The 24,036-nt window shown below is 38.1% G+C and overlaps 1 long non-coding RNA gene across 3 annotated transcripts in view; it reads left to right on the forward strand.

Annotated features, from left to right (window-relative positions):
- LOC132345243 (uncharacterized) overlaps positions 1-24,036 on the forward strand; it is a 131,667-nt gene that overhangs the window by 16,305 nt on the left and 91,326 nt on the right. The window contains exon 2 of one of the 3 annotated variants that reach the window (XR_009494463.1): positions 7,008-7,101. The exons of the other annotated variants lie outside the window; for them this stretch is intronic. This is a non-coding gene — a long non-coding RNA (uncharacterized lncRNA). The remainder of the gene's footprint in view (positions 1-7,007; positions 7,102-24,036) is intronic. 3 annotated transcript variants of the gene reach the window in all.

Genomic DNA, 24,036 nt, shown 5'->3' on the forward strand with positions numbered 1-24,036 from the left:
ACCCTCAATCTTAACCAGCATCAGGGTCTTTTCAAATGAGTCAGCTCTTTACATCAGGTGGCCAAAGTTGGAGTTTCAGCTTCAGCATCAGTCCTTCCAATCCACCCAGGACTGATCTCCTTTAGGATGGACTGGTTGGACCTCCTTGCAGTCCAAGGGACTCTCAAGAGTCTACTCCAACACCACAGTTCAAAAGCATCAATTCTTCGGTGCTCAGCTTTCTTTATAGTCCAACTCTCACATCCATACATGACTACTAGAAAAACCATAGCCTTGACTAGATGGACCTTTGTTGTCAAAGTAATGTCTCTGCTTTTTAATATGCTGTCTAGGTTGGTCATAACTTTCCTTCCAAGGAGTAAGTGTCTTTTAATTTCATGGCTGCAGTCACCATCTGCAGTGATTTTTGAGCCCAGAAAAATAAAGTCAGCCACTGTTTCCACTGTTTCCCCATCTATTTTCCATGAACTGATGGGACCAGATGCCATGATCTTAGTTTTCTGAATGTTGAGCTTTAAGCCAACTTTTTCACTCTCCTCTTTCACTTTCATTAAGAGGCTCTTTAGTTCTTCTTCACTTTCTGCCATAAGGGTGGTGTCATCTGCATATCTGAGGTTATTGCTATTTCTCTGACAATCTTGATTCCAGCTTGTGTTTCATCCAGATGAGCATTTCTCATGATGTACTCTGCATATAAGTTAAATAAGCAGGGTGACAATATACAACCTTGACATACTCCTTTTCCTATTTGGAACCAGTCTGTTGCTCCATATCCAGTTCTAACTGTTGCTTCCTGACCTGCATACAGGTTTCTCAAGAGGCCGGTTGGGCGGTCTGGTATTCCCATCTCTTTCAGAATGCTATAAGCATTTCGGTATCTAAATACTTATCCATTCATTCCACAAATAAGTATTTATTTTCTATGTTCTAAAACTATGAAACTACAATAGTAAACAGAGAGGCAGAGATTTTCCTCCCTAACCTCCCTCTCAGGCTTACAGCTAGTAGGGATATAGAAATTGTTGTTGATCAGTCTCTAAATTGTAACAAGTCCAACTCTTTTAGACCCTATAGACTGTAGCACGCCAGGCTTCCCTGTCCTCCACTGTCTCCTGCGTTTTGCTCAAATTTATGTCCATTTAGTTCGTGATGCTATCTAACCATCTTATCCTCTGCTGCCCCCTTCTCCTTTCAGTCTTTCCCAACATCAGCGTCTTTTCTAGTGAGTTGGCTTTTCACAGCAAGTGGGTAAAATATTGGAGCTTCAGCTTCAGCATCAGTCCTTGCCATGAATATTCAGGGTTGATTTCTGTTAGGATTGACTGGTTTGATCTCCGTTTGTCCAAGGGACTCTCAAGAGTCTTCTCTAGCACCAAATTGGAAACATCAATTCCTCGGCCTTTGTGGTACAACTCTCATCCATACATGACTGCTGGAAAAATCATAGCTTGGACTAGACTAACCGTTGTTGGCAAAGTGCTGTCTCTGCTTTTCAATACTCTGTCTAGGTTTGTCATAGCTTTTCTTCCAAGGAGCAAGCATCTTAATTTCATGGCTGCAGTCACTGTCATTAGTAAATAGTCATTTTCTTAATTCTTTCAAGGGTAGTCAAAGAGAACCAAGATTTCTTTCTGAATACAACATTCTACTTTCTTAGAATTCATAGCTCTGTGAAAGGGCCTCCACTTAAAATTTTTTTTCAAGTGTTTTTATTTCCTAAATAGAAGAAAGAAGGGGAAGCTGATAAGAAAAGCCACTTTCCTTGTTTCCATCTCCACTGTGGAAGAAATGCCATATTTTCCAGTTAAGAGAAGAGAGTGTCAAAAGATGGGAGACCTCTAGGTCAGGAAATTCCTGGAATACCAGGCTGTTTCCAATAACAATTGGTCGTTGCTTTTATCAGCCTGTATTGCTTAAATGCAGTAAACACTGATTACCCAAGTACTAAATGCCCAGCAATGACTTAATAGGAACATGGACCTTAATCTGGTCTCAAAGTTTCTTTTTGTCTTTGTGCTGAATTAAAAAGAAAGATTTTTGAATCAGGGTCTTCTTTCACTCCTAACAAGGTGCTCTCTGAATTCTGCTTTGCAGTGTTCCTAATGGCTCCTCCTAGACATTTCCCTGGCCCTGTCTTCCACATTCTGTTTATTCCTCCAACTTATTTCTGTGTTCATATGTTCTAAGTCACAATTTTACTTTTTTATAAAAATATGACCATGTCCTCTAAATATCTATGTTCCTTTAATAATTTATCTCATAACCTCTTTTATTTGTTTTAAGCTTGTGATCTTTTAATAAGTTAAAGATTCATGATTCCTCTAAGAAATAAAACAGATACTTAGAAAACTCAGCTTTTCAATCAAATGATCCTGAACAAAGAAGGACTCCTCTAGGAAAAGTTGGGATGTTGCTTTGAGGATTTCTATACAAGATGTTAAAATAGACTTTTTTTCACTATCATTTTTTCTTTAATCTTCAGTGAATGACTCAGAATTAGACTATTTTCAGCATATGTAATTACCTTGTTCAGTTCAGTGTCTCAGTCATGTCCGACACTTTGCAACTCCATGGACTGCAGCACGCCAGGCTTCCCTGTCCATTACCAACTCCTGGAGCTTGCTCAAATTCGTGTTCATCAAGTCAGTCATGCCATCCAACCATCTCATCCTCCATCGTCCCCTTCTCCTACCACCTTCAATCTTTCCCAGCATCCAGGTCTTTTCCAATGAATCAGTTCTTTGGTTCAGGTGGCCAAAGTATTGATGTTTCAGCTTCAGTATCAGTCCTTCCAATGAGTATTCAGGATGACTTCCTTAGGATGGACTGGTTGAATCTCCTTGCAGTCCAAAGGACTGTCAAGAGTCTTCTCCAACACCACAGTTCAAAAGCATCAATTCTTCAGCACTCAGCTTTTTTTTTAGTCCAACTCTGTTATCTGCGGCAATTTGCAGTAAAAATCAGCAAAAATATTCTTGCTCCTGAAATGGGTTTTTCATGTAGCTTTTCAATATGTATGTCTTTGAAAGTTCTCCTAATTTTTTTTTTTTTTCCGTACTCCTTGAAATTTTCATATAAGATTCTTTGGGGCCATAGTACTCAGTATTTCCATTACTAATCCTAAAAGGCAGCTCAGTAATCTCTCCTACCCCAAATACAGGAAGCAGGCAGTTGGGAAGTTTGTGACCAAGACTGTGAACCATTGACCAACTTAATTAGCCGTGGCGTGGAAAAATAAGAGCTGGGAACTAGCTGCATCTCTGTAGCAGACATAGCTGAATCATTACTTTTTCTTTTATTTTATTCTAAAAAGTTGAAGCAGAGGACTCTAAATGCCCTTTTGGTTTGGTTAATAATCTCATAGATCTGGTGAGGTACCTAATTCAGGTAACTAAGAAGACCTTAGAAAAGCCAGACCATCTTCTTGATTAATTTTTTTCTTATGCCTAAAACCAGAAAACAAACTTTTTAACTTGAATGTTAAACTTTAACCCTTGCTTCCAAGAAATATCCTTGCTTCTCTGTGATAAGAATTTAAGTTTATCTCTCTGGATATCTGTAGAGAAATATTCACCCAGGAGACTGTACTATTATTGACCAGTAGTGATCTAGAAACAGCTTTTGTCAAATCAACAAGACTCAGGTAAGATAAGTGTGAGAGAAGGGCAGTGTAAAAAGGTCACAGTCCTTAAAAATGGGTACCATATCATGCCCAGCAGGGGCTAACTTCATCCCTTTAGGAATTTAGTCTTCCAGGAAGTAAATTTCTACAAGAATGTGCAAGTAAACCATAAACAGTACACTGAAAATTGTAACTTTTAAATTATTTTTTGATCTAGCATCTTAGTGCAGCTTGCAGCACATCAGTTTGTAATTACTTTTTGAATTTTAAAAGTATTTCATATTTATGATAAAAAAATCCAAACTCTGCATAAAGATAATGTTAGAAGTAAAAGTCCTCACTTCTCACTTCCCTGAAGGGACGAACCATTGTTATAGTTACTTGTGTATCTTATCATAAATTTTTCCTGCATGTATAAGCATAATATTTATGTATTTTTCCCTCAAAGGAATCATAATATATGTAGTATTCTATGAGTTACACTTTTCAGTTAGCAATATATTTTGAATACAGTCTCATGTAAATACACAGAGTTCTGTCATTGTCTTCTCAAAGTCCGCATTGTAGTCCCTCACTGTCTCTCATTAATGAATAATCACACTACCAATAGTATTAGGAATTATTTTAATTTGTACACAATTTTTACAAGAGTCTAGAGTGAGTTTGAGAAGAAAGAAGAATACCAAAGAGAGAATACCAAAGACAACAAGAGTGAAAATGTTAGTTGCTCAGTCTTGTCTGACTGTGACCCCATGGACTGTAGCCCACCAGGCTTCTCTGTCCATGGAATTGTCCAAGCAAGAATACTGGAGTGGGTTGCCATTTCCTTCTCCAGGGGATCCTCCTGACCCAGGGATCGAACCTGGGTCCCCTGCATTTCAGGCATATTCTTTACCATCTAAGCTACCAGGGAAGCCCCACAAGAGAGCTTATAATAAACACTAAAATAGACGTCTATTTTGTACTCAAAAGCAGGTTCACTCTAACATGAGGATTTAAAGGAATCCTAAAAAGGAGGCATGATTCAAGACAGATTTTCAGGAATGAGTAAGATATGTCCATAAAGAAATCAGGGAAAAATCACTCCAGCTATGAGCAAAACATAGAGGTAAATAATGAAGGGCAAGACTGATGTAGCTAATAAAGGATGGTAAAGGGGTGAGAATGACGAGAGAGCAAAGTTATAGAAGATAATGTTAGAAATATAAATATTAGAGGATAAGATCAAAAATATAGGCTGGGTTAAGATAGTGTAAGACTCTAATGTTGGGCTTATGCCATAGACTGGTGATTTTTAACTTGGCCCTTCAGAAGATATTTGACAATATCTGAAAACATTTTGCATTATAACTATATGAGTATGTGCTATAGTTACCTAGTAGGTAGAGATCAGGGATGCTGCTAAACATCCTAATAGGCAAAAGATAATGCCCTCCCTACAACAAAGATTTTAAGTGAAGTGAAAGTGTTAGTCTCTTAGTGGTGTCCAACTCTTAGCTACCCTATGAACTGTGGCCTGCCAGACTCCTCTGTCCATGGGATTCTTCAAGCAAGAATACTGGAGTGAGTTGCCATTCTCGTCTCCAGGGAATCTTCCTAACATGGCCCAGGGATCGAACCTGGGTCTTCTACATTGAAGTCGGATTCTTTACCATCTGAGCCCCAAAATATCAGTAGTGTAAAGATTGAGAAACCAAAATTTAACCTAAAATTTGTTAAATTTTGAACCTCATCAATAAAAAAAAAGTTGAGCATGCAGCTATAGATATATACATATGTCACTACATAAGGTCAGTATTTAAATAACTTTATGCATTGTTTTATTTTATTTATTAGTTATATATGACCCATTTTTATCTCTCCAAAATACTATTCACATTTTATTAACATCATTAAATCTTGATTATATTATTTAATTTTTGTTGAATTGGGAAGTAAATTTCCATCTTTCATAATACTATTTATTCTTCCCAGTTTTTCAGAAGGTGTTTTATTCTTATTCTATAAATAAGTAGTTCTAAGTGAGAACAATATGAATGAATTTTCTTCATTGCTTATAAAATCTTGAGCTGACTTTTTATGTGAAACTTTTTATGTGAGACTTTCTGGGAAATTGTCATCCCTAAGATCTCCCTCACCCAAAATCATGCTGTAATTTTTTTTTTTTTTTAATACTGCCTTGACCCAGTTTTGAGGGCCTGTAGATGCCAGTCAGTTTGCCTTCTTGAAAAGCTGATTAAGGCCACATTCCCAAGCCGTCTCCCTTATTGAACTACTGTACACACCGTAATTGCTCTAAGACCAACTATCAGACAACCAAGGACAACCCCAATTTCCAAGAGTTCTCTGGAGTTATTAAAAAATCTGGCTTTCTGTTAAATTTGCTTTTATTTAGTTTTAATCAGTGCTGAAGCTGAAAATCTCACAAAGTGATCTAGATTGCAGTGGAAAAGCATACCATTTTCTAGGCTTCTTAAATCATTATAATCATATTAAATTCTGTTCATCAATTTTGTAGAGATTTTTGTTGAATTGGGAAGTAAATTTACGTCTTTCATAATACTAACCATTTATTCTTCCCAGTTCTTCAGAAGGTACTTTATTCTTATTATATAAATAAGTAGTTCTAAACCTAATACAATTTTGAATTTTGAATGCATTTTAACACATGAGAATATCATTTTTCTGCTGTTTAAATTTTTGCAAATAGGACAGTTTTTTCTAGCAATGAAAATCATATATGGGCAGATGTTTTCAAGTATCCATTTTCAAAACGCCCTCTACATAGTCTGAGTTGTTTTGAACAGCAGTTGCTTTCTTACTCATTGTTAATTCATAAACTTTACCTTGGGGGATGTATTAAGTATATTTATTCCTTCAATATCTAATGGACAACAACTTCTGAAAATGGTTCATCATCACAAAGAGGAGTAATCTATTTGGAGATGAGTCTTTTTTATAAAAGAAAGCTACATATGTATATTCCTTAAATTTTGTGCCTCTTTTTTTAAAGTATTCTTGCTGTCCTTCTTTGTATTTTTTTATTTGTTTATTTGTGGTTGTGTGGGTCTTCACTGCTGTGCATGGGCTTTCTCTAGTTGCAGTTCTCACTGTGCTGCTTTTGTTGTGGAGCACAGGCTCTAGCCACGTGGGCTTCTGTAGCTGCAGCACACAGGCTCAGTAGTTGTGGTATATGGGCTTTAGTTTCTGTGGCACGCGGAATCTTCTCAGATCAGGGATTGCCTGCCTGCACTGGCAGGCAGGCCTTCCATCCACTGTACTACCAGGGAAGTTCTGTACCTCTTTCAAATACTCTGGCATGAAATAGCCAACAAACAGTTGTATTATGTATGTAATTTTCATAGCCCCATTAATCTCATTACAGACTGTTTTAAAGATGCTGCTGTTGGTCATTGAGAAAAGAATAGCTGCATACTACACATGCCCATGTACTCTGCAATGTACTGAAGTAAATGCAGGTATGAGGTGTCATCTGAACCCTATCACAAGGTTTTTTAGTATCATGTTGGGATATTGTGAATAATGGAATTTAAAATTAGTTGCATTTAATATTTCTAAATGTCCTCAGACAAAAATAAGTAGGCATTCTAATGGCTTCTTTCTTAATGCCAATAAATTGGACTGTCTTTGGAGATCCCTCAAATAGAAGCCATCTAAGTTTTTTGAAATGTGATTAGACTTAGAAAGTTAATGCAGGTGGCAGTCTGTTAGTTAACATGTTTATCCAGGTCACATATGGCATGGATTTTAGAGTAGACAGAGTAAGGCAGGAAACTGATTAGGAGGCTTATAGGATCTATATTATAGAGACACAGGTGGGCAAAACCAAGGTAAGGGTTTTAATTTGACAGATTTTATGAAGGTTAAATCAATATGTGGCAATAGAAGTAAACGGAGTAGAGGAGGAATAGAAAGAGAGAGAGAACAAGAGGAAAAGACAAACAAAGAGAATTGAATATTTTGGAAGAAAATGTTATTGGTGGATATAGAGAATGCAGAATAATGACTAGGGTTTTGCTATGTGAGGGGGCAGGAAGAAATGGTGATCCTGTTAATTTTTGATGGTTTTATCAATGGCCGGCCATCTTTCCTGTAATGTAATAACAACAAAGTTTTCATTTTCATTTTAATTTCACATCAGTATTGTTACAGAGTTCTTTGCCTAGGTAAATAAACAATGGAGAAACAGAATACTTATTCATACATTTTAGTTCTTTTCTATCAGTCATTAGTGTCAAACATTACAGCTGATCACATCAACTAATTTTGTAGAAAAATTGCAGAAGTCTTTCAAAATAAAAGAGCAAGTGTTTTAACAATAATACCAATATCTTACATCCGTAAACTCCTTTACAATTAAAAGGTTACATTTTAACTAATGTCTACATCATTATTGTGTCTCCTAGTAGATGATGAGTATCATAAACCTGTCCCGCACGATGACGATGTGCACTAACATCCCTTCAAAGCTCAGCTTCTGTGAGACTACTTTCTGGGAAACTGTCATCCCCAAGATCTCCCTCATCCCAAATCATGCCATTATATATATATATATATTTAAATACTGCCTTGACCCAGTTTTGAGGGCCTATAGATGCCAGTCAGTGTGCCTTCTTGAAAAGCTGGCTAAGGCCACATTCCCAGCCGTCTTCCTTATTGAGCTACTATACACACACCATCATTGCTCTAAGACCAAGTATCAGACAACCAAGGACAACCCCAATTTCCAAGAGTTCTCTGGAGTTATTCAGATTACCCAGACCTAAGTACAACTGCCTTGCTCTGCTCTTTCCTTTTCTTCCTCCTGCCATGTGACGAATCCAGGTCCTTTCCCTGAGCGGCCCTGAGTGGCATGCTGTGTTCTCCCCTGAAAACTATGCATATAGCAAAACTACAAAGCTCTTTGCTGGTTTTCTTTCTGAGTCTGCACCTGGCCTTAGCATACCTCACCTAAGGTTACATGAGTAAATACAGGTCTGGTGTGGTTTAGATAGTTCTTACCAGCAATAGCGGCTTACGACACCTCTAGCAGAGCACTTGTCGTATTGTTCAGTTGTATTCTGTTTCAGTAGCCAGTGAGCTCCAGGAAACAGAACTGTCTTTTCTTGCTCTTACTCCCATTCCTGTCATGATCCTGGCACATAGTAAGTGCTCAATAGAAGTAATAGAAATTTTTGAAATGTACCATTGGTGACAGAGAAGGCAATGGCACCCCACTCCAGTACTCTTGGCTGGAAACTCCCATGGACGGAGGAGCCTGGTGGGCTGCAGTCCATGGGATCGCTAAAAGTCGGACATGACTGAGCGACTTCACTTTCACTTTTCACTTTCATGCATTGGAGAAGGGACTGGCAACCCACTCCAGTGTTCTTGCCTGGAGAATCCCAGGGACGGGGGAGCCTGGTGGGCTGCCTGCCGTCTGTGGGGTCACACAGAATCGGACACGACTGAAGTGACTTAGCAGCAGCAGCAGCATTGGTGAAGTGAATGGACAATGCTTTCAGTATAAAATAGTAGCACAAAGCCACATCCGGTCCGTATGTTATAAATTCCCTACTGAAGACTCTGAGCATTATTCTAGACAAAAGCATAAAAAATGTCAACATATTATGTTACTTTTTAAATAAATAAGGAACACCTATTTGAAAACTATAGTATTATGCTACCATCCACAATACAGTGCGGATTTGGTTGGAAATGTGGCATTTCTAAAATGAATCAAATTACCCATCTCTTTTTTTAGTCATTCTCTGATGGTATAGATCGTGTAGTGCTTTGCCTGGATCTCCCTTCAGTGGCAAGGCATTTATTCTCTCAGCAGCTTGGAGTATTGGTTACTGAGACCCTCTCTGAGAACTGCCCTCAGCCGAAAGGAACTGTCTTGAACAAGTGGTGTTTGCCTCCAAGGATTGTTCAGTGTAGAAATGAACAGGGAAGGGTGACTATAGAAACTCAACCCCCTGTCTCCTTGTGAAACATCTCCGAAGGATCATCCTATTGCCAGAGTTCTCAGGGAGAATGGCTGAAGTCTCTGTGGCAACTGTATTGTGGGTCATACATATGACTAACACTCTGCCTAACCCCGCTTCCCTAACTCGCTTACAGGTCTTGTTCCTCAGTCCTCTCCAGTGAACTCCTATAGGCATATGACTGTCTGAGAGTCTCAATATCTGTTTCCCAGGGAAACCAGCCTAAGACATCACTTATAAAATAAAGTGATGTGCAACTAATTTTAAACATGAAATAAAGATTTGTAAACCACTTGACCCAATATGTTAATTGAGTTCACACTTTAGTGGAAGACTAGATTTTATAATATATATCAATAAATAATAGTCTTAGGGCTTCCCTGGTAGCTTATACGATAAAAGAATCTACCTACAATGCAGAAGACCCAGGTTTGATCCCTGGGTCGGGAAGATCCTCTGGAGAAGGCAATGGCAACCCACTCCAGTATTCTTGCCTGGGAAATCCCATGGATGGAGGAGCCTGGTGGCTATGGTCCATGGGGTTGCCAGGAGTTGGACACGACTAAGCGACTGTATTCTTGGACATTATAATGAGATTGATGTTTTATTCCCTTCTTTCCTGCTGCTGCTGCTGCTGCTAAGTCGCTTCAGTCGTGTCCGACTCTGTGCGACCCCACAGACGGCAGCCCACCAGGCTCCCCCGCCCCTGGGATTCTCCAGGCAAGAACACTGGAGTGGGTTGCCATTTCCTTCTCCAATGCATGAAAGTGAAAAGCGGAAGTGAAGTCACTCAGTCGTGTCCGACAATTTTGTTTTTTTTATAAAATGCTATTTGGAATAATTGTTGATACCTTCTCAAGAGAATATTTTATTCTAGTTACTCTTTGCTGTGAAATAGACTTTTTAAAAGTTGACAAACCTTCTTTTAGAAAAAACCCAGGGACATCATTTAATCTATATGAAATATTCAAAACATTTGATGATGAACTTAACCCATTTTAAATAAATAAATAAAATCCCACTATAAAAGCTTTTGAATCTAAGGATACTGGATGAAAAATACATTTTCCAGGAATAGTTTTAGCTTTCAACAAGAGCTACATATTACTATGTAGTTATTTTAACAGTATTAGCTACTGTTGTGCCAGTTTCCTTGTGACTATTTTAATCATCTTTAACCATGCATCATTTCCTATGGCAAATTACACACACTTATGAATTTTTTTTTTGTCTGTTCCAGTTCAGCTCCCCCTTACTTCTAAGGCTTACAAATTTAGTTTAATCATCTATAACAAATCAGCCAAAGAGAAAAAAGAAAATAAACGAGAGTGATTTTGGGTAAACTGAGACTCCATCAGCATCAAAGGGACTCCTTTTCTTATTTATGTTATTTAGGATGACCACAATTTATTGAGAAATGACAAAGAAAAGATGGTGGTAAAAAAAGGAAGTTCTTGGTTTTTCTTTCTAATAAGGTAGTTAATTGGGGAAAGAATATTCTAGAGTATCGGATATAAATAAGCAGGTGGAAAGGAAAGAAGAGAAGTAAAATGGTATCAAGTTATTTTGAAAATTAAAGTAATTCAAATTCATAAGTCTTTGCCAAATGTGTTTTTGTTTGCTTAAAGTGGCTATGCTAGTGTTTTGCCATTCTGGCAGAGAATGGACTACAAGAATATTCAGCCTCCCTGGTTCCAGGTCTGATGTTCTTATGTGATTGCACGTGTACCCCAATGTTCATCGCAGCACTGTTTATAATAGCCAGGACATGGAAGCAACCTAGATGTCCATCAGCAGATGAATGGATAAGAAAGCTGTGGTACATATACACAATGGAGTATTACTCAGCCATTAAAAAGAATACATTTGAATCAGTTCTAATGAGGTGGATGAAACTGGAGCCTATTATACAGAGTGAAGTAAGCCAGAAGGAAAAACACCAATACAGTATACTAACGCATATATATGGAATTTAGAAAGATGATAACAATAACCCTGTGTACGAGACAGCAAAAGAGACACTGATGTATGGAACAGTCTTACGGACTCTGTGGGAGAGGGAGAGGGTGGGAAGATTTGGGAGAATGGCATTGAAACATGTAAAATATCATGTATGAAACGAGATGCCAGTCCAGGTTCGATGCACGATACTGGATGCTTGGGGCTAGTGCACTGGGACGACCCAGAGGGATGGTATGGGGAGGGAGGAGGGAGGAGGGTTCAGGATGGGGAGCACATGTATACCTGTGATGGATTCATTTTGATATTTGGCAAAACTAATACAATTATGTAAAGTTTAAAAATAAAATAAAATTAAAAAAAATAAAGGGAAAAAAAAAAAAAAAGAAATAGACAAGAGAACTCGTGGATGAAATGATGTGCAGATTTAAGCCCTGTCGCTCACCTGGCTGAAATGCCTTACAGGTTATTTTATTTCTGCCTTCTATCTGGACTGTGCTTTAGGGCTGACAAAACAGGTGACATTTTGAACTTGCTGTTTTTTAGATCTTGGGAAAATAGCCAGAATTCTGACTTTTAACCCAAAGGCAGGACAAGTTGTTGACTACTATAATCAAAGTAGTGGTCAGTCATTCTCCTTGCAATCACTGCTTGCTTCTGATGGTGTCCTCTTTAATAATGCCATCTATTATTTTGTGATGCCTGACTCTGGATAGACAGTTGCATGTTGATTCATTCTTTGGTTCTACTAATTTTATTCTAGTGGGAGTTTCAGTATAGTCATATAGCATATGGTTAGGTTTACAGCCCCAGAGTTGAAGCTGGGCGTGCAGGCCAGCTCCATCACTGCAGTCTTGGATAATTGTGTTAACTTGTCCTAACTTGAGTTTCCTCCTTTTCAAAATGGGAGCAGTCATTATCATGCTGTTGTGAGGAATAAACAGGGATTGTATGTGTAACACACTTGGCTCTGTGACTGGCATGGGGTTCTCAACTTGCTTTGAATCCAGCCAGAGAAGAGGGGTATTATTTAGTTGTGGACTCAGCAACCTCATATTTGGTGTCGTGGCTAAGAAAATCAAGTAAATAAAAATATGATAGAGGTCAAAATAGCTTCTATGTTAATTATAAAGCCCAGGCTAGAAGGCATATGTGAACTAAACTCTTTAACCGAACTCCAGATTTGAGGCCGATTTATCCATCCAGCCACATGCAGCCCTCACTGCAGTCACATGCTCTCAGCAGGATGGTCATGTGCTCAGGCCTCAGAGAAAGGGGTTGAGCTGGGTATGTCAATTATTCCTCCCAAATTTACAGTCTCAAATGTGACTGCCCCCCCCCCCCCATACCGTCTTCCTAGGGAAACAGTGAGAGAAACACTCAGAGAGAGACTCAAAGTTATATTCATTCAGCCACCATCACAGGAAGGAAACATCAGACATGGGAAGGAGCATTGTGGAGTTAAGTGCTCAGTAAATTATAACTGTTATCATTACAGGCTAATAGGTACATATTGTTTTTTCTGTCAGTTCAGTTCAGTCGCTCAGTCATGTCCGACTCTTTGCGACCCATAAATTGCAGCACGCCAGGCCTCCCTGTCCATCACCAACTCCCGGAGTTCACTCAAACTCACCACCATTGAGTCGGTGATGCCATCCAGCCATTTCATCCTCTGACGTCCCCGTCTCCTCCTGCCCCCAATCCCTCCCAGCATCAGAGTATTTTCCAATGAGTCAACTCTTTGCATGAGGTGGTCAAAGTACTGGAGTTTCAGCTTTAGCATCATTCCTTCCAAAGAACACCCAGGGCTGATCTCCTTTAGAATGGACTGGTTGGACCTCCTTGCAGTCCAAGGGACTCTCAGGAGTCTTCTCCAACACCACAGTTCAAAAGCATCAATTCTTCGGCGTTCAGCTTTCTTCACAGTCCAACTCTCACGTCCATATATGACCACTGGAAAAACCATAGCCTTGACTAGATGGACCTTTGTTGGCAAAGTAATGTCTCTGCTTTTGAATATGCTATCTAGGTTGGTCATAACTTTCCTTCTAAGGAGTAAGCATTTTTTAATTTCATGGCTGCACTCACCATCTGCAGTGATTTTGGAGTCCAAAAAAATAAAGTCTGACACTGTTTCCACTGTTTCCCCATCTATTTCCCATGAAGTGATGGGACCAGATGCCATGATCTTCGTTTTCTGAATGTTGAGCTTTAAGCCAACTTTTTCACTCTTCTCTTTCACTTTCATCAAGAGGCTTTTTAGTTCCTCTTCACTTTCTGCCATAAGGGTGGTGTCATCTGCATATCTGAGGTTATTGATATTTCTCCTGGCAATCTTGATTCCAGCTTGTGCTTCTTCCAGTCCAGCATTTCTTATGATGTACTCTGCATAGAAGTTAAATAAGCAGGGTGACAATATACAGCCTTGACAAACTCCTTTTCCTATTTGGAACCAGTCTGTTGTTCCATGTCCAGTTCTAACTGTTGCTTCCTGACCTGCATACAGATTTCTCAAGAGGCAGGTCAGGTGGTCTGGTATTCCCATCTGTTTCAGAATTTTCCACAGTTTCTTGTGATCCACACAGTCAAAGGCTTTGGCATAGTCAATAAAGCAGAAATAGATGTTTTTCTGGAACTCTCTTGCTTTTCCGATGATCCAATGTATGTTGGCAATTTGATCTCTGGTTCCTCTGTTTTATCTTTACTTCACCCAAAACATTAAAAATATTAGGAAATTATTTGATCTCCAAATTTTTAATGTATATTTAATGACTTTTTAAATAAAAGTAAAAAACAAATTTAAAAAATATAGGGAAAAAACTGAACTGACAAAAATTAAGCTGTAGGAAATAAATCTGTCCCCACATACCCAAAATACATGTGATAGAGAATTCAGAAGTCTTTGCAGTGTTATGACTGGAATAATAAACTCTATAGACACATGAGGAAAGGACAAGCACAGTTTCAAAACATATTTTTAATCTTTAATGAAGTATCTGCTGCTGCTAAGTCACTTCAGACATGTCCGACTCTGTGTGACCCTATAGAAGTCAGCCCACCAGGCACCCCCGTCCCTGGGATTCTCCAGGCAAGAACACTGGAGTGGGTTGCCATTTCCTTCTCCAATGCATGAAAGTGAAAAGTGAAAGTGAAGTCGCTCAGTCGTGTACGACTCTCAGCGACCCCATAGACTGCAGCCTACCAGGCTCCTCCATCGATGGGATTTTCCAGGCAAGAGTACTGGAGTAGGGTGCCATTGCCTTCTCTGAATGAAGTATCTAGACAGAAACATTACAACTTGATCCAAAATGTGGACCCTGACGTCTAAATGAAAATGAAATATTTTCATTTGCAGAATGTAAATTTCATTCATACATGTGATATTGCTTGACGTTGTGAATGTCTCTATTTGATTCTCAGCAAATATGCTAGGAGATGAAGTGCACGTGTTTTAGTTTGTGACATGCTTGTATATTCCCTTCTCAGTACTCTCTGCTTCCTATATATTGTGTTAATACCTCTATTCCTCATTGTCTCTACCTACGGGTAAGGAATAATAATGGGAATGGTATTTTAAAGTTATAAAATTTTTGTTTCTACAACAGAGATAGTATTCTCCAAGAGCCAAGGGCATATGTAAGGCAGAAATTTTATCAAATATCAGCAGATGAATAAATAGGTAATAGTGTTCTTAAACTAAAAGTCATTAAAATTTAACTCACTAGAGACTCACTGAATACAAGAAGAACATATATGAACATAATTTGGAGAATTGTGTTATAAGCAATTATGATTATTTCACCAAATTTTTAAAAATTTTGATGAATAATGTGATGCTATATTTTATTAAGTACTATATATCAGTCTCTACAGTAGAAGGGCCATTTCAAGTACAAGAGACTTTATCTTTAGTTCTTTGCATATAGTGCTCATACACAACAATTTCCCAAAGATTGGTTGAATGAATATTTGGGGGAGATAACAGGCATTGGTTAAATAAATAACTTTAAGTTGAGAACATCCGTGTCAATGGGGAGGTCTTATTTACTAAAGGCTTATTTACTACTTCAAGCAATATTTCTTTGCTTATGACATTATTTTTCATATTTACCAGAGCCCCATGCTTTTGCCACATCAGGTTTGATACCTTAGAAGAGCACATTCATATTTTTTTTCCATCAACTTTCAAGATAGCCTTCTAGCTTTCACTCAAATTCAGATAATTTGGAGGAGGAAAGAGCTGAAAAAAAACCCTAAACTGTCAAACATAATTATAGAGTGCAGCAGTCTTCCCAGTAATGGGAATGGTTCAGTGGTTATTTTTGAAACACGCCTGTGCTAATATACTGTGCTTGAGTTCTTCAAGTACGTCAAGATTTGCTTTTTATGAACATGGGTGAAATTTTTCCACTGATGTTTTATATTAGATGAGTGCAAAGTTGCTGACTAAAAACCAGAAAAATGTGAGATTTTAATTATGATCCTGAGACACTCCACATGCATAGAAATGAATGTTGTAACCCTTTCTCTGTTGCTCACTCCAGTTGTTTTCCCAAGGTCCCCCTGAGAAACAGCGTTATACTGAGTCATGTTTTGCCAAATCCTTTGCAACATGAGAGATTCAGTGCAAATTGTGATTATTTCATGATGTATCCACTAATGTTTTAGTGTCATATCATGATGATTTCATGATGTATCGTTATTTCCAGTTCCAACTTGGGTGTTTATTATCTGACATGTAAATTCCAGGACATACCATAACATTAATGGCTTTTGCAATAACATGTACAAAATAGTCCGTATTGCAGGAGGCTACATATTTGGAACATAGCTCTTCATTTTTTCCTGCCTAAAATTTGATTAATTCCTTCTCCTGCCTTTGTTTTTATGTTATATTTGCACAAGTTATGTTCATAAGGTTCAAAGACAGCTTGCCTCCTGATACGATCATGACTAATTCATTTCAGGGAGAGACCTGTTGGTGTTATTTTTAAATACCCTTTAAAAAATACCTTTAAGACCCTCAAAATAGAGTACATAATTATATTTTCCGGTCATGTAAGCCATTTCACATGGGCAATATTATCTCATAATGCCTTTCTTTTCACCTCCAAGTGGCCTGGAAAATTCGGTGTAGTACTAGACTTTCTAGCTAGTATGAGCATGCATTGCTATTAAAATGCTGCCTTTTTTTTTCCTGCATGGAGCTGATAGCTTTTTAAGTTTTGAAAATGGCTTTATTTATATAAGTAGCATGTTGTTATAATTTAGGGGTCATTAGAAGGGAGTGTTACACCATTCTAGAAATAAATGAGAGAGGATACTTCAGCTTGTTTTATATTTAATGCTGTGAGGTATTAAAGAAATAAAAAAAAAAAGTTTGGAAATTCTAAAATAAGCAATTGCCAGGAAATTTTAATGATTTGTCTCAAAATTTAGCTAATGATTTGCATAGATGGAGTAGATGGTAGCTTAGAGAAAGATGTATTTGAAGAGTGGTGAAATAACCTCCCAACTGAGATTGAGCTCTGCAATTCATTCTGATATGGCAGTTTCTCACATTACTCAGCCCTTGAGCTTAAGGCACTGATGATTTCTGATGAAACATACATAAATCAGGGAAGGGATACACATCAAGCAATTACAAGTCATTCATACCACTTTCTCTTGTTTATCAGTTTAGCCAGTCCGAAGAGAAAGCAAAATAAATAGGCAGTTTTTCTTTAGGAGGAAAGGAATTCATAGCATATCTAAGTAGTCAGTTTCTTGAGCTCTTTTCTTTGTGACATACTTAATAGATAATGTCTAAAAGCAAAACACTCTTCTGTGAGCATGCCAATAGTATGCAGATCCCTGTATGTTAGCAGTGATTCATCCCATCCCTTCTTTGGAAAGGTGGCAGAATGTAGTGTTTCTGATGCAGGCTCTGGAAATAGATGGCTAGGTTCAAATCCCAGCTCTGCTACTTTCTAACTGTGAGTTCTTAGTTAAATCACTTAAACTCTTTAGGTTGCAGTTTCCTTATTGGTAAAATCAGCATAGTAATTGCACCTTTTTTCATTCATTTATTGAGAGGTTAAATGAGTTAATCCGTGTAACACACACAGTACAATTTCGGTAAGCCCTCAACTAATAGCTGCTATTATTATTCCATCATATTTCATGGAAGAATCCAAATTGGAATGTAGATCAGAGAGATTAATGTTATGTTTGTGCCATATTGGTATAATATAGTGTCAGCTATAAAATGCAATTGCTTTGTAAGTAGTAAATGTGGTACCAAAATTTAGCAGAAGTAACGTAAAAGTGAAAATGAAGTTGCTCAGTCGTGTCCGACTCTTGCGACCCTCTGGACTGTAGCCCACTAGGCTCCTCGGTCCATGGGATTCTCCAGGCAAGAAAACTGCAGTGGATTGCCATTTCCTTCTCCAGGGGATCTTCCATAAAATCACTTTTTCTGTCCTAAGTATCACTAGGATTTGTGTTGAAATTTCTGAATGAGTATTTTCACTCCTAAGATTTCCCTGTTTTTAACATGTCAGTGTAGGGTTTGATATGTTTATATTCATGACATAAAGTCTCTTATATATAAAAAAAGAAAATAAAAAGCGTATCTCCCCCCTTCTTTTCCCTCCCCTGACAAGCCTGTCTCTGAAGCACAGGGGCACATTTGAAATAAGACTTGAAGAAAGAGCTGTGATGTGAGTGCGTGTGTGTGTGTGTTTGCCCAGCTTGATGAAGTCCCTATAAGAAAGACAAGTAGGAGACTTTTAGCCTATATTACTGCTAGTCCCTCAACCTTTACACTTTATATCTATAAGCATTTACTCCAGAATTTTCCAAAATAATAACATTAAAAAAAAAAAAAGGAAGACTGTTCAAACACTGAATTATCTGTGAGAGTCAGCCAAGTTACACCAGCTGCATTGGCTCAATTCCTACATCTGGGCTCCAAGGCGGGTAACCAAAAAAAATCTCCATGAACAGTATTTTAAGAATTTTGGCAACACACAAGACAGGGGAATTAAAAATAATTCTTTGCTGAAAACAGAATTGGTGGAAAACAATTCTGTTTGCTTGCCATAGTCCACCAAGCTATCTAATGGCCAGCCATTAGAATACAAACAAGTATGCCCAAAAGTGCTGTCCAAAGCCACATGTCCCTCTAGTAAAGGCCAGTGGCTCAGTGACTGAGTCCGGGGAATGAGAAACAGCAGTTGCCTTAACACAAAGCGTAAAATGGATTCCCCATATTACTATTTTTCAGCCAAAGGGGTGACATTTCCCAATAGCTAGTATAATGTAGGATGTGTTTGGGCCCGTGGGAGAGCTTTGTTTTATCTCTGATTTTCTTGTCCCTTCCTTTAAGTCATTAAGTAGGGCTGATTAGTTTCTTTCCTTGGTTCCCTGTGGAGTTTTATTTCTTCTTGTATTGCCACATTCATTTTGTATAAAAAAGCAAAGGAGAAACAATTTAACAGGGCTATACTGTACCTTATGTAGAAAAGACTCTTTAAAAGCAGACTAAACTTTAAAACTTGAAATTAATTGAAGAAATTTAAATATTGATGAGAAGGATGAATGTAAAACAGTATGAGGAAGGACTCCATATAGTGATTTAGTTTTTTTTTTTTTTTTTTAATTGAAAAGGATGGATAAACATGATCATTCCTAAGTAATCATTGTCAAATACTTGTTTTGATATGGTGCTGTATTGCTCTTTTTCAAGAAGAGATTCAACAGGCCTTGACTTTGTCCTCAAAAAGTTTATGATCTAAAGAGTATCAAATAATAGAAAGTAAGCACAGCAGAATGCCACATTAAGGCTTTGTTCCATGTATTCAAGACATGAAAATAAAAATGAGATGTTAGAATGCAAGTTATCTAAGGAGATAACTCTTTGAATTTCAAGTAGATGGAGAAGAAAGACCTATGGGAAAACGTGAGGAGGGAGATGTCTTTCTGGTTCAGAAGAGTACATGGGATAAACGGCAGTATAAAAAGGAGGCGAAACTACTTTCCAGTGAATAAAAGTGTTGGAGCCTTATCTAGTATGGGCTGGGGACTATCAGATAAAGATGTGATAGGCTGTAGACTGTGGCCTTCACTGCAGCCTCTGTCTCATCAGACCAGTGGTGCAATGGAGAGGGAAAGAAAAGCTCAGAAGTAGCTTTTTTTTTTTTTTTTTTAAACAAGGTGATTTATAAGTGTTACGCAATTGGGTTATATAACTGTGGCAAACAAGAAATCATAAATCTGGAATTCAGTCTTGGTTCCAGGAGACACAGCTTATGTGAAACTTCATTGTGATAATAAGGAAGATGCTCTTGTGTTAACATTCCCCCACTTGCTGTTCCTCAGATTCAAGAGAAATGAAAAGCAACAAACTCATAGTTCTGGGCTTCTAGAACACAGTGCATTCCTTACTATAGGAAAGCTTTTTAGACTAATGAACTGGAAATGTACTCTGAGCAGAAAAAGAGAAGACAAGAGAACTTCTACACCATCCTGTTGACTTGATCAACAAATACTTCTTGTGTTGCTTGTCTGCTATCACACTAATGCCATGAGATCAAATAACTATCCGTGAACAGCAGCTCAGCCCAGAGGAATGCCTTCTTTGCTATCTATATGCATTAATAGTGTTACAGACTAGAGAAATAATTTGTGCACTCATGTATTCATTTCATTTATTTTCATCTCATTGGCCTTTGAGGTCTGACCTATTTTAAAATATTGCAGTTTTTTGTTCAGGTCTTAATTTTTTTTCTCAGTCAAAAGTAATAGGGATCATTCAAGCAGCTCTTCTAATCCTCTCTCTTTCATGAACATTTTTAAGGCTGACCACAAAGTATCTTTTTCTGTTTTGCTATTTGAGCCTGTTTCTTTCCTGGTTGAATAAAAATGCTGTTGTCTGTTTCAGTGTTCATTGCTGTGTAGCAAACAGCCTAGTCTTCATGGCGTTAAACGATTATTATTATCACTCATGGTTTCAGGGATTGACTAGACTCAGGGTAGTGGTTCTCACTCAGAGTCTTTGTACCATTGTAGTGAGGCAGTAGCTAGAGCTGGACTCACTTGAAGGTTTCCTCACTTACATGTCTGACACCTAGTCTGGGAGCAGTTGGGCTTCTCTCTTTCTCTCTCTCTCTCTCTCTCTCTCTCTCTCGGTGCTCTTCATGTGGTATCTCCAGCATGGAAGTGTAAGGTGACTATGGCAAGTCAATGCTTAAAACGCGAGTCCTGAAAGAGATAGTCAGACAGCAGCTGTCTCCTAGTCTTGGAAGTCAATTAGTAATACTTCCTTAGAAATCTATTTGTTAGAAGCAGAGAACTAAGATCAATTCATATTAAAAGGGAGGGGAATTAGGCTCCTCTTTTTTTTTTTTTCTTTAGGCTCCTCTTTTGAGAGGGAAGTGCCGAAGAATTTGTGATCATTAAAACCTGTAAGTGCTTGTGAGCTAAGTCGCTTCAGTTGTGTCCAACTCTTTGCTACCCTGTGGACTGCAGCTCGCCAGGCTCCTCTGTCCATGGGATTTCCCAGGCAAGAATACTGGAGTGGATTGCCGTGCCTCCAGGAGATCTTTCGGACCCAGGGATTGAACCCGAGTTTCTTAAGTCTCCTGTGTTGACAGACTGGTTCTTTACCACTAGCACCACCTGGGAAGCCCTAAAACCTGCACAGTCTTCATTGATCTGGTCTCCTGCCTGCTCTTCACAGGGATGCTAATTCTTTCTCTAACTCATTACTTCAGCTGTTATAGTTTTCCTTTTCCATTATAAATATTTTATTAAGCATCAAATCACATTTGTAAATGTACTAGTAAAGTGTAAAACATAATTCAGGGATAAATGCACGGATACTTTTTCTGCTTTTTAGGGGTATACCATCTGTCACAGACAACAGAAAATAAAGCACTGATTAAAGCCAAATGTCAATATTCAGTATATATTTATTAAACATCTGGCATGGGCCAGACACCACTACGTTCTAGGAATACAGAGATGAACAAGACTCATGTTCTGCATTCCATGCACTCATGATCTAATCTGTATCATGGCCATAATGAAGCAGTTTGAGTAAGAGGCATGCACCATTCCACTGAAAACACTTTCCTCAAGATTTCTAGCAACTCCCATCTTGTCAGATCCAATGATACCCAAAGGCCAAGTGTGTACCCTTCTTCTTAGTCCATCTCTCAGCAACCAGAATTGGACATAGTGAACCTTCTTGATATACTTCGTTTAACTGATTTTTTAGACACCACTTTCTTGGTTATCTTCTTTACCACCTTCTCTTTTTTATTCTCCTTTGCTGCATCCTTTTTCTCATAATGTTGGAGTGTCCCAAGGCATAACTCTGAATCCTGCTCCTTTGCTTCTCTATTTCTGTACTTGCTATCTCATGGCTTTTAATGTTACCAACCCTCAAATTTATCTTTCTAACCCTAGCCATCCCATAGACCCCTTAGTAAGCTTTCCAACTGCATATCACCTTCAACTGACCACTGGACAAACATAAAAATCCAGACTCCAAATAGAACTTTTGATTTCCTCAAATTCTCTGATCTGTTTCTATCTAACTTCTCCATCTGAATTGATGAAACTACCATTTACTCCTCACAAAAGATACCCAGAGGTCATTCTTGATGACTCTGTTAGTCACCATAAAAATTCAAGTCCTGCTGGTACTACAGTTGAAATATATCATGATCAGTACACTGTTTTCTTACTATTTCTATTTCTGCAAACACCTTCTACATATTATGTGCAGCACTTGGAACATAGTAGGTGTGCATAAGACTGGATGAGTAGATGAATATATGCATCGACTGTAAGAGTAACGTAGGATAGGGGTTGTTCCTATCACACATGGATGTGTATTGTGAAGTAGAGAAGGCTATAGGGTAACAGTTCCAAGTAGAGAGGATTAGGGAAGGCATCTAGTCTCTGTTGGTCAATACCTGAGACCTTGTGAAGGATATTAAGCTGTATGAATCCCAAAAGGAATCTCTTTTAATACATACCGTCAGTTGAGAAAAGTTAGTAAAGAGACGTTCCATTATGAAATGGGTCTTTTCAAAAAGTTAAAGAAAAATCAGGAAGATTGATGTTAACAGTTAAAGTCGTTTTCCCCCTGTTATCTGATGAATTCAAATGACTTGATGAAGATTTAAACTCTCACCACATCCCTCCTCATTGCAGATTTTCATTCTTTATCTTAAGGTAAAAGTTATTTTCCTTTCTTTTTTGGTATATTTTGTAGGACCAGTATTTTATTCTCACTTGCCAGAGGAAAAAAAAATTTTTTTCTGAAAAGTAAATATGGTTTTTCGCTTTAAAATATCTTTTTAGAAAAGTTCCCTGGAAGCTTATTACACTGATACCCCCCCCCCCCAAAGCAAATACCTGTATGTGTCTTGTTACTTCCATAAGGAATAATAAAATTCCCCCATTTGTTAGAAGAATATAACTTGGTGTCCAATATCCAGAATTGTTTTGGAAGGAAATTGTGTACCTAGGTTATTTTTATTTCTTAAATGTAGTGCTACAATCAATTTTCAAGATGCACTGTTCATTTGTTTTCTTTCTTTTTTTTCTTTTAACTTTTTTCTTCTTCTGGTATGAGACATTTTAGCTGCAAGTGCTTTCAAGAGCACTTTACAAAAATGTATTAAAATTATCTGGAGCTGGCTGAGGTTTGACTGAGTTAAAAAGATTCTTTTAATTTGCCTCCCCCAAGTGATCTACTAAAATTGCTTTTGAAAAAAAAAAAAAAAATAGTTCTGGGCATGCCTGGCAACTATCTGATTGGAAACAGCTATTAGTCCTAGGGCAGGTTGATCAACCTTTTTCTATGCCAAGTAGCTCCTTTGCTTCTTACCTGAATTATACAAATGAGTGAGGGTTAAATAAGGTAAGGAGAGGTTTAGAGGTGGCAAAAAGAAACAGGGCAACTTTAAAATCCAGCTATAGGTTTTGCCTCTTCCCTCTTCAAAGATGGCATTACAGAAGTAAAAATAGCAGTGGCAACAAAAACTAATATTTATTGTTTCCTATCTACCAGCCACTGAAAGCCATTATGTAAAGTAGTTACTAACTACACACACTCTGCAACTAAGGAACCTGAGGTTCAGGTTGGGGGTGTAATTTAATTAATATTGGCCTTCCCTGGTGCCTCAGATAGTAAATAGTCCCAGCCAGTGAACAGTGGAACTGGAGTTTTAACCGCTTGTTTTATTTCCATGCCTACAGACACAGATAAGGCCCCTTTTCCTTTTCCCCTCACTTCCCCCTCATCCCTTTCTATCTTGGCTGAGCCAACTCCCAGCCCCCTCATAGTTTTTTCTTTTGGAAGTCTGTAGGGGCATAGGGCAGAGTGATTTTGCTGTCTAATGGGCTTAGGTAAGCCGCCTAAATACAGAATGTGCTAAAGACAGGCCTGGCTACCCAATTATAGTCTCC

The sequence above is a fragment of the Bos taurus genome, chromosome 5 (assembly GCF_002263795.3).
Source record: "Bos taurus isolate L1 Dominette 01449 registration number 42190680 breed Hereford chromosome 5, ARS-UCD2.0, whole genome shotgun sequence".
In the NCBI taxonomy this organism is placed as follows: Eukaryota; Metazoa; Chordata; class Mammalia; order Artiodactyla; family Bovidae; genus Bos; species Bos taurus.